Raw genomic sequence first — 19681 nt, 5'->3', positions numbered from 1 at the left:
GTTACTCTTTAAATTTCACTAAGAACATGAGCAAGATTTTTAAAAAGTTTTGTCTTATTTCCTGCATTAACTCCATTTTAGTGGGTGATATTTGCTCTCATTTGGTCCTCTTCCTTCAAATGGTAGATTCTCTTCTTATGATTGGTGATTTTTTTTATCTGCTCATATTTATAAGTGCAGATCTAGGTCATTCAGCATTGGTAACTGGCATCCGATCTGGAATTAGAGAGACCTTTGTTCGGTTCCCCACAGTGTATCTTTCCCTCTGACGAAGATGGTGGTAGGTTGGTTTTCCTTTCCAGTGAATTGGCTTTGAGTCGGAAGGTAGTAGCACCCTTTCTTGTAGAAGTTGAATTCTTTTTTTTTTTTTTTTTTTTTTTTTTGAGACGGAGTCTCGCTCTGTCACCCAGGCTGGAGTGCAGTGGCACAATTTCGGCTCACTGCAAGCTCCACCTCCCGGATTCATGCCATTCTCCTGCCTCAGCCTCCCGAGTAGCTGGGACTACAGGCGCCTGCCACCACGCCCGGCTAGTTTTTTATATTTTTAGTAGAGACGGGGTTTCACTGTGTTAGCCAGGATGGTCTCGATCTGACCTTGTGATCCGCCTGCCTTGGCCTCCCAAAGTGCTGGGATTACAGGCATGAGCCACCACACCTGGCCAGAAGGTGAATTCTGATGATAATACACGAGTGTACTGAGCCCCTAAGCCTCAGATCTTAAATTGAGAGAAAGGGAAACACAGTGAGGAAGCAAAGAAATCAACTATTTGCAGCTTTGCCCAGGAAAGAACTTTGGGTATTATTACTAGCACATGGAACTCATAGGAAGAGAATAGTCTACTAAGTGTCTAAGGAAATTGTAAGGTCAAATCAGCTATAAACCTGGCCTTTAAAATACCTTACATACAGGCCAGGAGTTGTGGCTTATGCCTATAATCCCAGCACTTAGGGAGGTAGAGACTGGAGGATCGCTTGAGCCCAAAAGTTTGAGACCTGCCTGGGCAATATAGTGAGACCCCATTCTCCACAAGAAGGAAAAACAAACAAACAAAAACAATCAAAAAACAAAACAAAATCCTTAAGTATGAAAGAACCCTCAGGACTCCAAACTTATACCAGCAGGAAATGTGCTGCGAAAACTGTGAAATCTCTGAAGGGCTTATTTCCCAGTGTACACTTCAGATATGGTCACGGAGAATAATGAACAAGGAAGAATATTCCAGAGTGTGGAGCCAAGGACCACAGAAACAAATGCAAAATGGTGTTCATCCTTGAGAGCAGAACCAGGAGATAATCATAGAACTTCCTCCACTGCCAAGGCAAAGGATCGTCACACTAACTACCCAGGATTCTGCCATTTATGTATGGACTCTGCTGGGAGTCTCATATTTTTCACTAAACTTAGGGTTTTATAGAAACACTTGGGAATCACTGTTATGGGAGAGAGTGGAGGGATGCACAGGCAGTGATCACAGTCAACACTGAATAGTGTTCCAGGCTGGGCGCGGTGGCTCACACCTGTAATCCCAGCACTTTTTGGGAGGCCGAGGCAGGCAGATCACCAGAGGTCAGGAGTTTGAGACCAGCCTGCCCAACATGGTGAAACCCTGTCTCTACTAAAAATACAAAAAATTCGCCGGGCATGGTGGTATACACCTGTAGTCCCAGCTACTTGGGAGGCTGAGGCAGGAGAATTGCTTGAACCTGGGAGGCAGAGGTTGCAGTGAGCCAAGTTCATGCCACTGCACTCTAGCCTGGGTGACAAGAGCGAAACTCTGTCTCAAAAAAAAAAAAAAAAAAAGTGTTTCAGGTACTAATGCATCATCTTCTTTTTTTTTTTTTTTTTTTTTTTTGAGACGGAGTCTCGCTGTGTCTCCCAGGCTGGAGTGCAGTGGCGTGATCTCGGCTCACTGCAAGCTCCGCCTCCCGGGTTCACGCCATTCTCCCGCCTCAGCCTCCCAAGTAGCTGAGACTACAGGCGCCCGCCACCACGCCCGGCTAGTTTTTTGTATTTTTAGTAGAGACGGGGTTTCACCATGTTAGCCAGGATAGTCTCGATCTCCTGACCTCGTGATCCACCCGCCTCGGCCTCCCAAAGTGCTGGGATTACAGGCTTGAGCCACCGCGCCCGGCCTTTTTTTTTTTTTTTTTGAGATGTAGTCTCAGTCTGTCACCAGGCTGGAGTGCAGTGGTGTGATCTTGGTTCACTGCAACCTCTGCCTCCCGGGTTCAAGCGATTCTTCTGCCTCAGCCTCCCAAGTAGCTGGGACTACAGATGTGCACCACCATGCCTGGCTAATTTTTGTATTTTTAGTAGAGTCCGGGTTTCACCATGTTGGTCAGGATGGTTTCCATCTCTTGACCTCATGATCCGCCCGCCTGGGCCTCCCAAAGTGCTGTGGTTACAGGCGTGACCCACTACACCTTGCCTAATGCACCATCTGAATCCACATAGCCCCTCCCTGAATTCTATACTATTATGATGGAGTCAAGTAGCTTGGTCAGGTTTACATAATAGGTAAGTCTTAGAGCCAGGATTCAAAACTATGGGACTTGTCTTTAGAATATTCACTCTGAACCCTATCATCTTTTATAATTATGGAGGTCTACTGGGCATGATGAGGGACATAGAAATCCCAAAGGGAAGGCAAGGCATATAAACGAATTCAGGACAAAGAAGCGTGAAATGTTTTTGTTTTTGTGTTTTTTTTGGGACAGAATTTTATTCTTGTTGCCCAGGCTGGAGTGCAATGGCGCAATCTTGGCTTGCTCCAAGCTCCACCTCCAGGACACAAGCGATTCTCCTGCCTCAGCCTCCCAAGTAGCTGCAATTACAGGTGTGCACCACCAACACCTAGCTAATTTTGCATTTTTAGTAGAGATGGGGTTTCACCATGTTGGTCAGGCTGGTCTCGAACTCCTGACCTCAAGTGTTCCACCTGCCTCGGCCTCCAAAGGGCTGGGGTTACAGGTGTGAGCCACTGCACCTGGCTGGGAGTTTGTTGTCTAATGAAGATGACATTGAACTCTCTTCAATATACCAGGATATATAGATTACTCTCACTTTTACCTTTATTAGGGACTTGCCTTGTTTACTGATAAATCACCACCACTACTGGTATATTATGCCATCTAACTCACAGTAGGTGCTCAATATCTGTTGAATGGATGAAGAATGAATACCAAAGTCCTGTAATATTAGACTAAGGTCCTTTAGTGACTGCCAGATTTGCTTTCACATTTTTAGGGTCTAGTGTACTTGGCGCTCAACAAATGGCCCTTGAACTAAACAGAGAGAAAACTGCACTGGTGGTTTTACTTTAAAGCTGCTCATCTTTCAGTTTCCTTATCTTTAAATTGGAAGGTGTTCTGCTTCTGCCCAACCCCCACACACTCTACAGACCTAGGCCTTGTGATGGTTGAATTTTCCAAAAGATTCTCACCTGCTTTAACTTCCTATGAGCTTAGTTTATATTCACCAGGTGAACTTGCAATTTCAGGTTTCTACAGTACTGTCTTTTCCACGTGTATGGCCAGTTCTCGTGACGAGTTTACTAAGTGACTTTGGATTCTTTTTAACTATTGCTAATTATCTGCACCTTTCTGTTGTAGTTATTTTAAAGCCCGCGCACGCGCGCGCACACACACACACTCACTCACACTTGAGTCAGGGTCTCTCTCACTGTCACCCAGGCTAAAAGCGCTGGGAATACAGACATGAGCCACCGCGTGGGGCCAAAAACATACGGATTTTATTTACTAAACCTGTATTGGGTGCATGACCCAGAATTGGGAGAGTACAGCAATGACTGAGAAAGCCATGTTTCCCACCCTTGTGGCACTTAACAATGTTTCTATGTGTTTTTAAAGGCCCAACAACAGGGATTCAATTGTAAATTAAAAATATTTCAGCTCCTTAACCCCATAAGGTACAAAACATGATTGAAAAAAAAAGACAGCTATGTCTTCCGACTGGAGGAGGGAAAGGACAAACCTCGAACAAATCATTTATCTTGTTAGTCACAGCTTAGCGATGCCTTGAGTTATTTTCTGGTGATTCCAAATTTCCAGTCCATTCCCTCTGCATAGATCAAAAGTGACAGGAAAGAAAAAAATGTATTTCGGATACGGCAAAAAAGAAAAATGCAGGACAAGCAAACAAAAAGTACTGGGACATCGTATGAGAACTACTTTAATTGACAATGTCTTTAAATGGTACTTAACACTTGACAGTGATTCCAACCCACCCAGGCCTGGGCACCACGGCTGCCTCCCCACTCCCACGCACACGGGGAGCTCTCCCGGGCTGTACTGCACCAAAGGCACTCAAAATACATCAGCCTTTCCTTACCTAGATTCTTCCACCACATCTAGCATGGAGCTGCTGCTTCCAGAGGTGTAGTCGCCTATCTGTGGCAACAATTAATTTTAAAAATGGAGCTGCATCTTTAATAACAAAAGTCGCCAGCTGTGAAAAGTGGAGCGAAATCTCTCTACCGGGACGTAGCATCTCTCGAGAACATTTTCCCCGTAGTCAAGGCCCAGGGCCAGCTGGACGCCGCTGCCCTGGGGTGGAGCCTTCCCCGTGGTCCCGGGAGGCTCCCGACGTGCAGGGGCCCGGGGCCGCAGGGCGTGCTACAGGAGGTGCAAAAGTCGGCTTGGGCCAGAGCTCCCGGGTTTGTTTGGTTTTGTCCGCTCCCTGCCCCCACCCTACCCGCTTTATGCAAAAGGCCAAGGGTTTCCGAGCCACCACTGCCCAGGCCGAGTTCACGCTTGGGACTCTTCAGCCGCCGTCCAGTGAACAGAGAAAGCAATCGCGCAGAGGCGAGAGCACGCTGAATGAACGCGGGCTCCGGGGGAAATAATTTCCTCCTGACTTCGCGCGTCAGCACACTGGGGTGCAGCCCTCTTTCACAGAAGACCCCCCCACCCCGCACAACCCCCTGTACACTCCCGCCTCCGCACTCCACAGGGACCGCACGTTCGTCAGTGCGGCGGGGTTTGGGAATGGAGGCGTGAGGACCGCGCACCGAGGGCTCCACAAGCTGGGCGGGGGGCGTCGTTGGAGGGGGTGGGGAAGAAATGCGCGCCCACCACTCTCACAGAGGGCGAGGGACCCCCAAAAGCCACTCGCGGGCGCCGAGGCAGCGGGAAGGCGAGAGGCCGGGCGGGGGGAGGGGGCACGGGGGTCCCAGCCACGGAGGCCAGGGCCGGCGGGAGGGGCAGCACCTGAGGAATCCGCCTCCGGCTGCGGCGGCCGCCGCCTCGCTCCGCCCCGGGGAACTGAGCGCGCGGACCGCGCGCCTGCCAGAGACGCCAGCCGCCGGCGGCGCTAGCACCTCGGAGGCGGGCGACCGGAGCAGCGGAGCGCAGCGCGGCGCAGGGAACGGCACTGGGGGTGGGGAGACCAGCCCGGCCGAGCCGAGGGCCACCCCCGGTCCTCTGCCCTCGCGCCCCGCCAGGGCCAGGTGAGCGGCCGCGGGGACTCCGGGGCGCGGGCGGGGGGTGAGAGGTCGCGAACCGGGCGCGGGAGCTCGCCTGTGACCGGCAGGAGCTGCCCTTTGGCGGGCTGGACGCCCTGGCCGCGCGGGGAAGCGCCGCGGCGGACTTTTCCGGAGGGATGGGAAGCGCAGCGGGGGTGTGAGCGGAGCGCGTGCGGGTGGCGAGGGAGCGCCAGTGCCAGCCTGGGGGCCGCGCCCGCCCTCCCTGCCGCCTCGCGTCGTCCACCGAAGGGACCCGGCCGTGCTGTCCGCGCCCAGAGGCCGAAGGCCTGTCACCGGGCTCTACTCGCTGCCTTTGTGGCGGGAGCGAGGCGGCCCGGGGGTGGGACGAGGGAGCTGCGGCGCGCCGAGCAGCGCGGGGGGCCCGGGGCAGAGGCGGCGAGGGGGCGCCCGGTCCGTCTCCCCGAGCCCAGGGGCAGTGAGGGGGTGCCGGGCAGGCGGGCGGGCGACAGGTAGGGCGCCGCGGAGGTGGCGGGGAGAGGATGGATGGCGCTCAGCCTGGGAAAGTTGAGAGCGTCCAGAGGTGGCTGGGCGCTCGCTCGGTGTCTGTGGGTTTTTTTCCTCCACACCAAATGTCACTTCGTCACAAGCGGGCGCGCGTGTCTTCCGGCCAGCGTGTCCATTTTTCTGTGCATGGCTGAGGACCACTCTTATTCCGAATGAGACACAAAGAGTTGTGTTGACAGCTGACCCTGACACAAGCAGACAGCGAGTGAGGTGCGCCCTGGCCGGGGAGGGTGAGGGAGACTCGTTAAAGGAAATCCATTCCCGCCGTCCCTCTTCCCAGATCCATTAAAAGGAAATTACATGTGGAGATTCAGTGCGTGGGGTTTCTCAGTTACGTGAGTCCAAGGAACGTCCCCGAACGCGACTCATCTGCCCGGAACGGCCGCTACCTCTAACCGAGGCTGCGGGTCCTGGAGAAACTCCTCAGTCTTGCCCCTTTCTCTGGTGAACGTGACGGTTCCAAGGTCCTTATCCTCCCCACGCGCCCCTCTGGCCCTGGCTGAGAAGATAGAAACCACATTTTAATTTTTGCTTTTCATACCGTAAGGGTTTTTTTTTTTTTTTTTTTTTTTTTTTTTTGGTCCCCCGCCCTCCCCGTCCCGCCTCGAGGCGGGAATCCCTGCTTAACTCACATTTTTAAACCTAGCCATTTAAATACAGGGAAGAGCTTTCCCACAGAAGGTTTTTGATCTCAATCCCCCTTAATAAAACCTCTCATTCATCTATATGTTTTTAGACTTTAAATCCTGGAATTCTGCTTTTGAGTGTTGTGACTGTGATGTTTCTTTGCTGAAATTTTCTGGGAGGTTTTATGAATGATACTGAAAAATTAAAAGAAAAAAATTAGTTGAGTGTTTAGTAATACAATTACATGCATATAGGTATGTATTTCAAGAGGAAAATGTTTAATGAATGAATACTGAAAAGTAATATAAGTAGGGTAAAACATTTCAAACAACAGTGAAGAGTATACAGTGTAAATTAAGCCCTCTCTCCTCCCCTCCATACAAGCCTTCATCTTTCTCAGAGGCAGCCACTGTTGCACGTTTTTTGTATATCTTTCCGTAAGTCTATTAAAATGGAATTACATTATAGATTGATATATACAAGAGATTGAATATAAGACTGAACTATATATTCGTGGTGATGACTATTAACTTGATACCCACGCATGATGACATGAAATTATTTAGCCAAATGTGGACAATTATTACCTTGAATATCAATTAGAGGACTAAAAATCTTAGAACAGTATGCAGTGGAAAGCAAAACTATTAAACTAGTATCTTCTCTCGCACACACACCAGTTTCCCTACACTGGTTTTTGCAATCTTTGTTGAATTTTTTCTCCATTTTGGAATTCTTTATGAAGTGGAGAATGAGAACTGTAGTAGTTTACTTTGTCTACTGCAGTGTGTATCTGAAAACACTGAAAGGACGTGTATATACTCCCATTGACATGACATAATAGAAAGATGTTAGTGGTAAAGGATCAATACGAAGGCCAAGTTTAAGATGTTTGGTTGCATCTCTTAATTCTGGGCCTGGATTTGCCACAAACCCGCCACACAACGTAACTTTTTTTGGAGATACGTTGTTTCCCACTCAAAGGAATTGAACTAATTGATTTTTAAGGGTCCTTCGAGCTCCAGAGTTCTATGATTAAAATAGTTGTCCCAAAACTGGCTAAAGATAACCCTTGGACTGTGGATGTTAGTGGGGTGACAAAAAACATTCCTGAATGGTGGATTCATAAAGAGGAAGTTAGAGATGTTTAAACTATATCCCTGCTCTTATGAGTTTGATGTCATAGGAGAACAGCTACTCTCCTTACCCACAGAATGTGTGTTTACGTTGCTGATAGAGGCCAAACACCGGGCTGAGGGCCTCTGCATGTCACCTTGTGTGGCTAAGGAGAGTGAATTCCCACAGCTCAGGGTGCCATTTTTAGGAAAATTACTCTTACCAAACTCTTCTTTTTGGTCAAGTGGAAGTAAACTTTACCTACTTGAAAGAGACTTGACATAATTAATACTTTTCTGAAGTGTTTAGATTATGAACATCCCTTATAGCTAAGATATTTTAGTTACTTGATAAATATTCACTTAGGGAGTATGTTCTTATTAGGAAACTTCTAATTTGTAAAGTACCTGCAGCCTTTGGGCTAATGATGGGGACAGGAGTTGAGGAGTGATTGTAAAGTTGTGAAAGTAAAAATAATTAGCTAATTGTAGTCACTATGTATGGTCTAAATTAAGGGATTTCAAAGGTACCCTGTAAGCGGTGATTGCAAAAAGTGTTGTTGTTGGCCGGGCGCGGTGGCTCAAGCCTGTAATCCCAGCACTTTGGGAGGCCGAGACGGGCGGATCACGAGGTCAGGAGATCGAGACCATCCTGGCTAACACGGTGAAACCCCTTCTCTACTAAAAAAATACAAAAAAACTAGCCGGGCGAGGTGGCGGGCTCCTGTAGTCCCAGCTACTGAGGAGGCTGAGGCAGGAGAATGGCGTAAACCTGGGAGGCGGAGCTTGCAGTGAGCTGAGATCCGGCCACTGCACTCCAGCCTGGGCGACAGAGCAAGACTCCGTCTCAAAAAAAAAAAAAAAAAAAAAGTGTTGTTGTTAAGATAGAGACCTCATACTGAAAGCTGAAACTTTCTAAAAGCACCGCCGATGAAACATATGTAATTATTTTGAATAAGTCTAATATAAACGAATTATAAATTCTCTTTAGGAGTTGTTTGGGATCCTAAGCATAAGAACTAGAAGAATATATTTGTAAGGGTACTTAGAGTAATATTGATGAACAAAGCTGACAGAAACAAAAGAAAATTCAATACCAGTAGTGAAATTCCTCAAAAAGGTAATAGTTTTTTTTCCAGCGCCCTTCCCAATCTTGCCATATGAATGAATATTTTTACAAATGTTTTATATTGCAGATAATTTTCACCCTGATTTTTTATAAACATTTTTTCGATAGCTTCCCGTTATTTATAATAATTTTATAAAAGTTTATGCAATGGACGTTCATTATTAACTTAAACCTTTTTATTTTTGATTTTCCAGCATAAAAAACATAATGCCTATTATTGTTATTGTTATTATTATTTTTTTTTGAGACGGAGTCTTGCTCTGTCACCCAGACTGGAGTGCAGTGGCGCAATCTCCACTCGCTGCGAGCTCCACCACCTGGGTTCACGCCATTCTTCTGCCTCAGCCTCCTGAGCAGCTGTGACTACAGGCACCCACCACCATGCCCGGCTAATTTTTTGTATTTTTAATAGAGATGGGGTTTCACTGTGTTAGCCAGGATGGTCTGGATCTCCTGACCTAGTGATCTGCCAGCCTCAGCCTCCCAAAGTGCTGGGATTACAGGCATGAGCTACCATGCCCCGCCTATAATGCCTATTCTTATACAAGTAACTTTATTTCTTTTCTTCTTTTTCCCTTAACTTCCTTAGGATCATTTTTTTCTGGAGGGATAGTATAATGTAGTTGTAAGTGGGTGGGTTCTAAAATTAGAGGTTCTAGGTTTAAACCTAGCTCCATTACTCATTGGCAATATTGGACAAGTAATTTATTTTCTCAGAACTTTAGCTTACTAAGATGTAAAATGGGTGATACTAATAGTTCTTTAAAGTTAAGATAAAAAGCAATAACACATGAAACACATAAATGTTAGCTCTTATTTTTGTTAGGAAATTTCTAGATTTACAGTAATTTCCACATTACTTTCTAAAAGGACTACATAAATTTGTACTGTCATTAACAATCTGTGTGCTTATGTTAAAACATATTTTTGTTACTAATTTGATCAGTGTAACATTTTATACCTTTCTTTTGATTTGCATTTCTTTGGTCTTATACAAAGTGAGGGATCGTTTTTTCTGCCATATTGCTGCAGTTTTCCAAATTGAGTGATAGAAGTTTCATTACTTCAGTCAGTTTGAGCTGGACCAGAAGGAGTGGACATATGGGAATGGTCAGTTACACCACTCATGAATAGTGAACCAAATTTTCCAATAGACTTTTTTCAAACTAATTGTAGTTTTCTTGTATTTTCAGTCTATGGTAATATTTACTAGCTATTACTATTATTATTTTGAATCTTAAAAAAGTAGCTGTTAACTAAGATATAAACAATATTTAAGTGAAAATGCAAGCTTCCTTGAAGAGCTGATTTATGGTTAGTATTATTTTGATCACAGTTTGCTGGAATTTTACTAGGAATGCTTCTCAAAACTCGAGGAAAACTCAGAAAATTTATGATCTCCAATCATGTTATCTTTTGGCTACAAATGGATAATGAAGTTATGCCCACTGACTTGAGTTCTTACATAGTCAAGGTAATTTAGACTACAAAACGCATGCCCTTGTGAGTTCTGGAGTTCCAGCAGCCCTGATGTTTTTGGCAAATACACACCCAACATGGATAACAGCAGCTCTTTGTGTTGTTGAGCCCCAGGAGGGCTCCCTATTGTGTACGCTTTCTTCCCTCCCATTCTTGACTGACTGGTGATAGCAACTCCTTCAAGTCTAGATGTGGAGTCCCACAGTGACTCTTCTACCCAACTCTGTGTTTGCCCCTACCACCCCACCCTTCAGTGCAGTTGTTTTTGACCTATGATGTAGAGAATTCACTATCTTTTCAAGGTTGTGGTTTCAGATTTTATTTTTATTTTTCCCTATGCTTTATGAGTATCTTTAGCAGTCCCTACAGTAGGGACTGTAGCCATGTTAGCATAGATTAACATATAATCACTTGATAAATGTTTGTTGCTGTGAACTATATCTTGTATTGTCTTCTCTGTTCCTGGTCATAGTTCTATTTTTATGGTGCCAGTCTGCAGAAGCAAGCACCAGTTGTGTCCTGTATTCCCGTGTTTGCCTATATTACCAAGGTTAGGAGTTAGGAGGAGACCTGCTTGTTATGGCTCTTCCAACTTTTTGTGTGCTTAGGAGACTTTCTTAACTCCTGTGCTTTACTTTTCTTCTGTAAAATGGGATTAACAATTACTGCTCTAATTACCAACCTTCTGGATAGGTTTATTTTGAAGATAAAATGAAATAATAAATGTAGACATATTTTAGAAAAAAGGAGCTACAAATTTATATTATGTTGTCAAAATTACATATTGTCACTGCCCTTCTAGGAGTGGCCATATCTTTGAGAAAACCCCATCTTGACGTAGAGTTGCACTTGGAGCTTAAGGTTACATGCAGATTCTTGGGGTCCACTCTGACCTGTTGAATCAGAAATTCTGGGGATGAGGCCTACCAATCTGCATTTTAACAACCCTTCTGATACTGAACCACTGTTCTAGGGAGTAAGAAACTTCAGCACCCAATAAAAACGTATTCTCCTAATAGTTAAATGTTAGTTATAAAATAATCCAGAAATCTCATAAATTATTTTTGCATGCTAACCATGGAATGATAATTAGCTATTATTATTGGCTGCTATTTGTCTTTTAATCTCTCAAAATTTAGTTCAGGTAGGCATTGTAAACTCAGATGCATGGAAGCAGTAAATCTGAGTTGTGAAGCAAGGCACTTGTAAAGTAATAGAGGTGGTGAGTTCTGGTGGACAAGAAAGTCTGAGAGTGGCAGAGTTTCTAAGGTTCCACTGATTGTTTCCTTTTGGGGTTGTGGGTCACTGTTGCTAGGCCATTTGATTTTTCAGGTGAAGCTAGAAGTTCACATTTGTATGTGAATTTAAATATTGGCGATACATTTTAAAGAAAACACATGGACCTGATAATCTGGAAGCCAGATAACTTCCAACCCCTGAGTTAAATAATATGGGTGAACGTATTTGCATTTGAATGAGTGTGATGACGGAAGAAACCATCCCATTCAACATTATTAATAATCAAAGAAATGTCTATTAAAATCACACACTTTTTAATTTTCAGATTACAAAGATTCAGTAGATTGATAAAATCTAATGTTGGCAATTGGATAAAGAAATGGTTGTTCTTATACTAAGACTGATGGGAAATGATTACAACTTTTCTGGGGAGTAATTTGGCATCATGTTTCAAGACTTTAAATGTCTATACCTGCCCTGTCCAATATGGTAGCTGCTAGCCACATGTGGCTATTTAAATGTAAATTAATTAACATTATATACAACCAGAGATGCAGTCTCTCAGTTATACCAGTTACATTTCAAGCACTCAATAGTTGCTCATGGCTGGTGGCTGCCACGTTGGACTGTGTATAGAACATTTCCATCACTGGAGAAAGTTCTGTTGGACAGTGCTGGTCTAAACTCTTTGATTTGGAAATTTCCCTTTTTGGAATTTGTTAGAAAAAAACAGGCCAGGCATGGTGGCTCACGCCTGTAATCCCAGCACTTTGGGAGGCCGAGGTGGGCGGATCACGAGGTCAAGAGATCAAGACCATCCTGGCTAACATGGTGAAACCCCATCTCCACTAAAAATACAAAAAAGTAGCCAGGCGTGGTGGCAGGCACCTGTAGTCCCAGCTACTCAGGAGGCTGAAGCAGGAGAATGGCGTGAACCCAGGAGGCGGAGCTTGCAGTGAGCCAAGATCATGGCACTGCATTCCAGCCTGGACAACAGAGCAAGACTCTGCCTCAAAAAAAAAAAAAAAAAAAAAAAAGGAAAAACAATTAGACAAATGCACAAAGACATATAGCAAAAATATCACTTGAAACATTATTTATGAAAGTAAAAAAATTAGAAACCACCTAAACACCACGTTATTAAAAATCAAGCTGTAGTAAATATCTATGAAAATAGTGTTATGTATGTTGTGAAACTATTTCTATTGTAGAATCTTTTATTTTGGTAGATAGCTTAGTTACAAGGGGTTTGGGGATCACTTTTTCTTTTGTCACAAACACACATGAGTATGACGGAGCTTTCCCTTTTTAGCCAACAGCTCTTATAGTAGGATAAGTTGACTTTTACTAAAACATGAGCAGAGGCACTTGAGAACTCTCTAAATAACATCCGTATCAGCTGGATTCTTGTTAGATATTCAGAATCTCAGGCCCCATCCCGAACCTACTGAATCAGAATCTCTGACAGGACCCAGGAAGAAATCTTTATTAACAAACTGTCTGCTTACTAGTGGTATCTCCCTTCTATCACTGAATTGCTCAAGCTTCAGTTGTTTTATCTTGGCCAAATTAAATCTGACCTCTATCCAGGTACTGTTCTAGGTGCTGGGGATGCTGCAGGGAGGAAAAGTGACAGATATCCAGCCGGGTGTGGTGGCTTATGCCTGTAATCCCAGCACTTTGGGAGACCAAGGTGGGTGGATCACCTAAGGTCAGGAGTTTGAGACCAGCCTGGCCAACATGGTGAAACCCTGTCTCTACTAAAAAAAAATACAGAATTAGCCGGGCATGGTGGTGCATGCCTGTAATCCCAGACACTTGGGAGGCTGAGGCAGGAGAATCACTTGAACCCTGGAGGCAGAGGTTGCGGTGAGCTGAGATTGCACCATTACACTCCGGCCTGGCAACAAGAGCAAAATTCCGTCTTAAAAAAAAAAAGAAAAAAGAAAGTGACAAATATCCCTGTTCTCAGGAGAATGAAACAATAAACAAAAGAAATTGAGGAAAATATGATGTTTTTTAGATAGAAGTGCAAGAGAGAAAAGTAGAGCAGAAAGGGAATTAGAAAGTAAGCTGGAGGTTGCGATTTTCCACAGGTGTCATTGAGAAGTGACCTGAGTGAAGACACAAAGAGGTGAGGAACTGAGCCATTGGAAAGGTTAGGGGAAGAGGGTTTCAGCTGGTTGTTAGAGGGGCAACTAGGAGGCCTGGGAGCTGATGGGGAGAGGCAAGTGAGGGAGCTAATGGGGGATTAGGTCAGAGAGGTAATCTATATCTTTTTACTTCAAATTCTTTGTTCTCTCTAGTGCACCAAACTCTCAAGATTCTTTGATTAATCAGTTTCTAAAGAGAGAAAACATCTTGAAATTTGCTGTTCTTCAGCATGATCTGTCAGTTCCTCCTGCCACATTTGCTTGGGGTGCTTGTTAAATACGGATTATTGATCACTAGACCTACTAATAAGAATTTCTAGGGTGGGACCCATGAATGTGCATTTAAAAAAATTTTTCTGCCATAGTCAGAGGATGAATGTGCATTTTAAGTGTCTTCCCAGGTGGTTTCTATGGACACAGGTCTTAGAACTACTACTCAAATGTATCATTCCGTAATTTTATTTTTAGAGCAGATGCACTTAAAGTTGTCACCTCTGCCTGTATAGGTTACAGTGTGAAGAGAAGATGTAATTGGTATAATATCTCTCTGTATTTTTAAACCAATTTAAATGGATACTAATATAAGTTAAGATGTATATCTTTTTGGGGTATTGAGGGAACTCTGAGGCTGTTACCATAATTTGTATCCACATCAGAGGATGGGGGAACCTTTTCACTTGAGAGTTCTGCCTCTCACCCATACAGTCTGTTCTGTTTTTTGGAAAAGGCACATTTATATCTCTTTTTTTCTCATGTTTTCTTTCTTTTCCTCTTGTTTCCTTTCTTCTTCCTTTTTTCTTCTTGAAATCTAACCACACTAAGTCAAACATCATCAACATTTTGGTAGCCATTCTTTTGTGCATCTCTATGCATATTTATATATAATCAATATAAATATTCTTACATAAATAGGATCATGTTATGCTTTTTTAAGAACTTGTAGGCCAGGCACAGTGGCTCATGTCTGTAATCCTAGTGCTTTGGGAGGCCAAAGTGGGAGGAGGATCACTTGAAGCCAGGAGTTCGAGACCAGCCTGGGCAATGTAATGAGGCTCTATCTCTAAAAACAAACAAACAAACAAACGAAAACTGTAGTTACTTTTTTAAAAAATTTGAGGGCTGTCTTTTCCCTTTCCCCTTTCTTTTCACTTCAACAATGTCACTGATCTATTTATGTTGTTACAACTTTTTCCATGATCATGTACCCTTATATATATTTTAGTACCGTATATGTACTATCATATCTTTCTAATTTTCACCTAATAATAAAACATGAGGAACATAACTCTTAAGTTAACTGGTATAGCTTGTCTTTATTTTAAATTATTATACAATATCCTATAAAAATAATCTATAGCATATGTATTCCACAATTAAATAACCATTACTTCATTGAAGGGCATTTATTTAAGCCAAGCAAGAAACAAGAGCTATATATTAAAAGACAGACATGTGATAACACAATTTAAAAACATTTTTGTAAAGTAAAAAAGAACCATAAATACATACCATAGACATGTGATAGATGGGGGAAAAATATCTGTACCATATGCAAATAAAAGATCACCATCTCGGCTGGGCGCAGTGGCTCATACCTGTAATCTCAGCACTTTGGAAGGCCAAGGTGGGCAGATCACAAAGTCAGGAGTACAAGATCAGCCTGAACAACATGATGAAACCCTGTCTCTACTAAAAATACAAAAATTAGCCGGGCGTGGTGGCGCATGCCTGTAATCCCAGCTACTCAGGAGGCTGAGGCAGGAGAATAGCTTGAACCTGGGAGGCGGAGGTTGCAGTGAGCACCACTGCACTCTAGCCTGGGTGACAGAGCGAGACTGTCCCTCCCCACCCCCCAAAAAAGAAAGTTTTTTTAAAGTTTTTATAATTTTTATAATTTTTATGTTTTATAATTTCCCAGGATTTCCTGTTTGCTCAGATAATTTGAGGGAGATTGACTTTTATTTTCTTTCAGTCTTAGCTCATAAGCCAAATGATGAGAACAGAGCTTAGAAAATTTAATTTTGATATCAATTGCCCATTTGTATTCAAAAGGGTTTCCTTCTGTTTTAAGACAGAGCTTTGTTGGATTTTAGAGCCATAGATCAATCTACCCTGAGAGGAAAACACTGCAGGGTTTACTTGACTTGCCCAAGGTCACTAAACTAGTCCTGCATGTTTTCTGGTTTACCATATTGTTTCACAGTGTCTTCTTATACTTATAATTGCAACTAATATAGAGAAAACATATTTCAAGAATTTTTTTTTTGAGGTGTAGTCTTGCTCTGTTGCCCAGGCTGGAGTGCAATGGTGCAATCTCGGCTCACTGCAACCTCCGACTCCCTGGTTCAAGAGATTTTCCTGCCTCAGCCTCCCGAGTAGGTAGGATTACAGGCATGTGCCACCAAACCTGGCTAATTTTTGTATTTTTAGTAGAGTTGAGGTTTCACCATGTTGGCCAGGCTGGCCTCGAACTCCTGACCTCAGGTGATCCACCCGCCTTGCCCTCCCAAAGTGCTGGGATTATAGGTGTAAGCCATCATGCTTACCTATTTCAAGAATTTTTTCTCGTTTTCAAAAACCGAATATATAACATTTAGAGAGATTATATGTAATGTGTTTAGATTTTAAATAGAAATAGTAGCATATGAGAATAATATTAACAAATCAGAAAAAGAAACATTACTTGTAATTCTACCGTCCTTACAAAGTGAACTGTTACTACAGTTCTGCTTCAAGTATTTATCTATATGCATTAATGATTTTACATACTGCTAATATGGTTTCCCTAATATTTCCCAAATCTTTTGGTAACTTTGACTTCCAGGCTTTTTTTTTCTTAGAGACAGGATCTTGCTGTGTCACCCAGGCTGGAGTGCAGTGGCACAATCAGCTCACTGCAGCCTCGAACTCTTGGGCTCAAAGGATCCTCCTGCCTCAGCCTTCTGAGTAGCTGGGACTACAGGTGTGTACCACTATGCCTGGCTAATTTGAAAAACTTTCTGTGGAGATAGAGTGTCACTTTGCTGTCCGGGCTTTCAGGTTTTTTTTTTTTTTTTTTTTTTTTTTTTTTTGATATAGAGTATCACTCTGTCTCCCAGGCTGGAGTGCTGTGGCATGATCTTGGCTCACTGCAGCTTCCACCTCCCGGGTTCAAGCGATTCTCCTATCTCAGCCTCCCGAATAGCTGGGATTACAGGTATGCTCCATCACACCCAGCTAATTTTTGTATTTTTAGTAGAGACAGGTTTCGCCATGTTGGCCAGGCTGGTCTCGAACTCCTTTCCTCAGGTGATCAGCCTGCCTGGGCCTCCCAAAATGCTGGGTTACAGACATAAGCCACCATGCCCAGCTGCTTTTGGACTTTTTTTTTGGGTTGGAGTCTGGCTCTGTCGCCCAGTCTGGAGTGCAGTGGCCGGATCTCAGATCACTGCAAGCTCCGCCTCCCGGGTTCACGCCATTCTCCTGCCTCAGCCTCCCGAGTAGCTGGGACTACAGGCGCCCACCACCTCGCCTGGCTAGTTTTTTGTATTTTTTTAAGTAGAGATGGGGTTTCACCGTGTTAGCCAGGATGGTCTCGGTCTCCTGACCTCGTGATCCGCCCGTCTCGGCCTCCCAAAATGCTGGGATTACAGGGTTGGGGTTGAGCCACCGCACCCGGCCAGCTTTTGGACTTTTTAAGCTGGTCTGCTTGACTCTACGATTCTGTTTTTCGTGTGTGTCATTTTTAATCCTTGAACATTGTTTTGTATCATTCTCCAAATGATCCAATGTCTTTTATAGGTACCAGTTGCCTCCCTTAGCATTTCCCAAAGGGTGTTACCTTAAACATTAACACCCCAGTCTTATGCTGTCAGCTGCATGTAAAAAAAAAAAAACACAAAAAATTAAAGGTATTAAACAGTAATGAATTTGTTATATCACCAACATTTCTCAGGGTGGCAGGAAGGGCACTGCAATTCTTGGGTTAATTTGGGTGCTTGACAATGTCCTCAAGGACCAAGATTCTTTTGGTCATTCTCCACCATTCTCAGCTTGTTGGTGTTTGTCTTCCAGCTTGTCTTTTCACTGTCCCAAGATATTTGCAGCACACACGACTCAGATCCTCACACAGCTTTGACTGGAGTCAGAAAAAGGCTCTTTATATTCAGGCTAAATGCTTTTAAAAGAATTTACCTACATACATTGATGTCCCAAATCTTGGTGAGACTTCACTGCATGGTCATGCGTCAGCCAGTCACTGACAAGGAAAGTGGGATTACCATAACTGAGGTAGAATATTCAAGATTTACTCCAGAGCCTGGGGAAGGGTCTGTTCTTTGAGGTAAACATGTACAAACTGTGGGGCTGTTAATATTGAAGAAGATCAGGAAATGGCTTGATTAGGCAACCAGCAATGTGTGCTATAAAATTGAATTTCCTTAGTTCCCTTTAAGGCTCTTCATAATCTGACCCCATGATAATTTAATATAAAACCTCTATTCTAGACAGGCCAATCAATTGTTTCTCCTGCCTGTCTATCCTGCTCATGTGCATTCCTACCTGTGCCTTGACACGTTATATTTCACTATCTTAGAAAGTTCTCCCTGTTAGAGCTGATGTGGCTATTTTAATTAAAATTTAAAATTTAGTTCCTTAGGCATACAAGTCCCACTTCAGTAGTCATGTGATTAAGTGGCTACTCTACTGGATAGTGAAGGAATAGAACATTTCCATAATCACAGGAAGTTCTGATGGACAGCACTGCTCTAGAAATTCTTACAAATCATAGGGCCGGGAGCGGTGGCTCACGCCTGTAATTCCAGCACTTTGGGAGGCCGAGGCAGGTGGATCACGAGGTCAGGAGATCGAGACCATCCTGGCTAATACAGTGAAACCCCGTCTCTACTAAAAATACAAAAAATTAGCCGAGCGTGGTGGTGGGCGCCTGTAGTCCCAGCTACTCGGGAGGCTGAGGCAGGAGAATGGCGTGAACCTGGGAGGCGGAGCTTGCAGTGAGCCGAGATCACACCACTGCACTCCAGCCTGGGCGACAGAGAGAGACTCCATCTCAAAAAAAAAATATATAATAAAAGAAATTCTTACAAATCATACCTATTATTTACACAGTGTTTGCCAAACTATGGACCACCTAAATGAAAATCAACTGTTTGAGATGCTGTTTAAATGCAGATTCGGAGCCCTAGGAATTGGCCCTGAGCCACTTTCATGCCCAATAAAGATGAAGAACACTGCTTTGAGATCTAGTTTTGTTTCTTTCTTTTATGGAAATATACTGACCATTGGAGTTTTCATTAATTTTCTCCTTCTCTAGACTTGTATAGCATTCATAGTTTATATATAAAATTTTAGAATTTCATTATAGATATTAATATTCTCTAATTGTCTCAAAGTATTTTTCCTGAATATTAGAGCATAAACCTTTTAAGAGGAGGTACTGTGGCATATTATCACTTGTATTTTCCAACATGTCGAATATAAAGTTGGGTGCATAGTAAATATGAAGTATTGACTGCTTAATTACATTCTACAGAATTGTCAATCTGTAGTATATTTACGTGGCAGTTCTTTGAAAATCATCATACTGTCTGCAGTATTGAATATGGATGATAGAGTATTTCTGTAATTTTTTTTTCTTAATTTTATTTGTTGGAAATAAACCTGAAAATCTTGGTTATATTTCTAACGAGTAGTATATGAGGATGTTCCCCATAATAAATTTGCATCATTTTAAAAAATGGCTATTTTAAAGTGCTCTGATCTTTTGATTCTCTTTGTAGAACATAAACTAGTCAAACTTCTGAAGCCATAGTTGATAAAGCACCTGTCTGTGGCAAATGAACTCTGCACTTGAACCAGGGTTCTTCTCCTGATTAATAGAGAATTCAGGTAGCTGTTCTGGCTGCTCTACTTTGATGACTTAATAATGGCCTG

General features: G+C 43.4%; 1 protein-coding gene and 1 long non-coding RNA gene across 12 annotated transcripts in view; one reads left to right on the top strand and one right to left on the bottom strand.

Moving 5' to 3' along the window:
- Positions 1-3730: 3730 nt before the first annotated feature.
- On the bottom strand, positions 3731-5285 carry LOC135968264 (uncharacterized). Its single transcript, XR_010582907.2, has 2 exons — positions 4352-5285; positions 3731-4081 (listed from the first exon to the last, which is right to left on the bottom strand). It is a non-coding gene; the product is annotated as an uncharacterized lncRNA (long non-coding RNA).
- A 24-nt stretch (positions 5286-5309) lies between these two features.
- The window catches only part of GREB1L (GREB1 like retinoic acid receptor coactivator), a 296105-nt gene continuing 281733 nt past the window's right edge, over positions 5310-19681 (top strand). For all 11 annotated transcript variants that reach the window (XM_045377770.3, XM_065534044.2, XM_005587065.5 and 8 more), the window contains exon 1: positions 5310-5468. The gene's annotated coding sequence lies outside the window, so the exon portion shown is untranslated. The remainder of the gene's footprint in view (positions 5469-19681) is intronic.

This window comes from Macaca fascicularis, chromosome 18, assembly GCF_037993035.2.
Source record: "Macaca fascicularis isolate 582-1 chromosome 18, T2T-MFA8v1.1".
In the NCBI taxonomy this organism is placed as follows: domain Eukaryota; kingdom Metazoa; phylum Chordata; class Mammalia; order Primates; family Cercopithecidae; genus Macaca; species Macaca fascicularis.
Note: the sequence above shows the minus strand (reverse complement) of the source record. Positions and strands in the feature narration are given on the sequence as shown.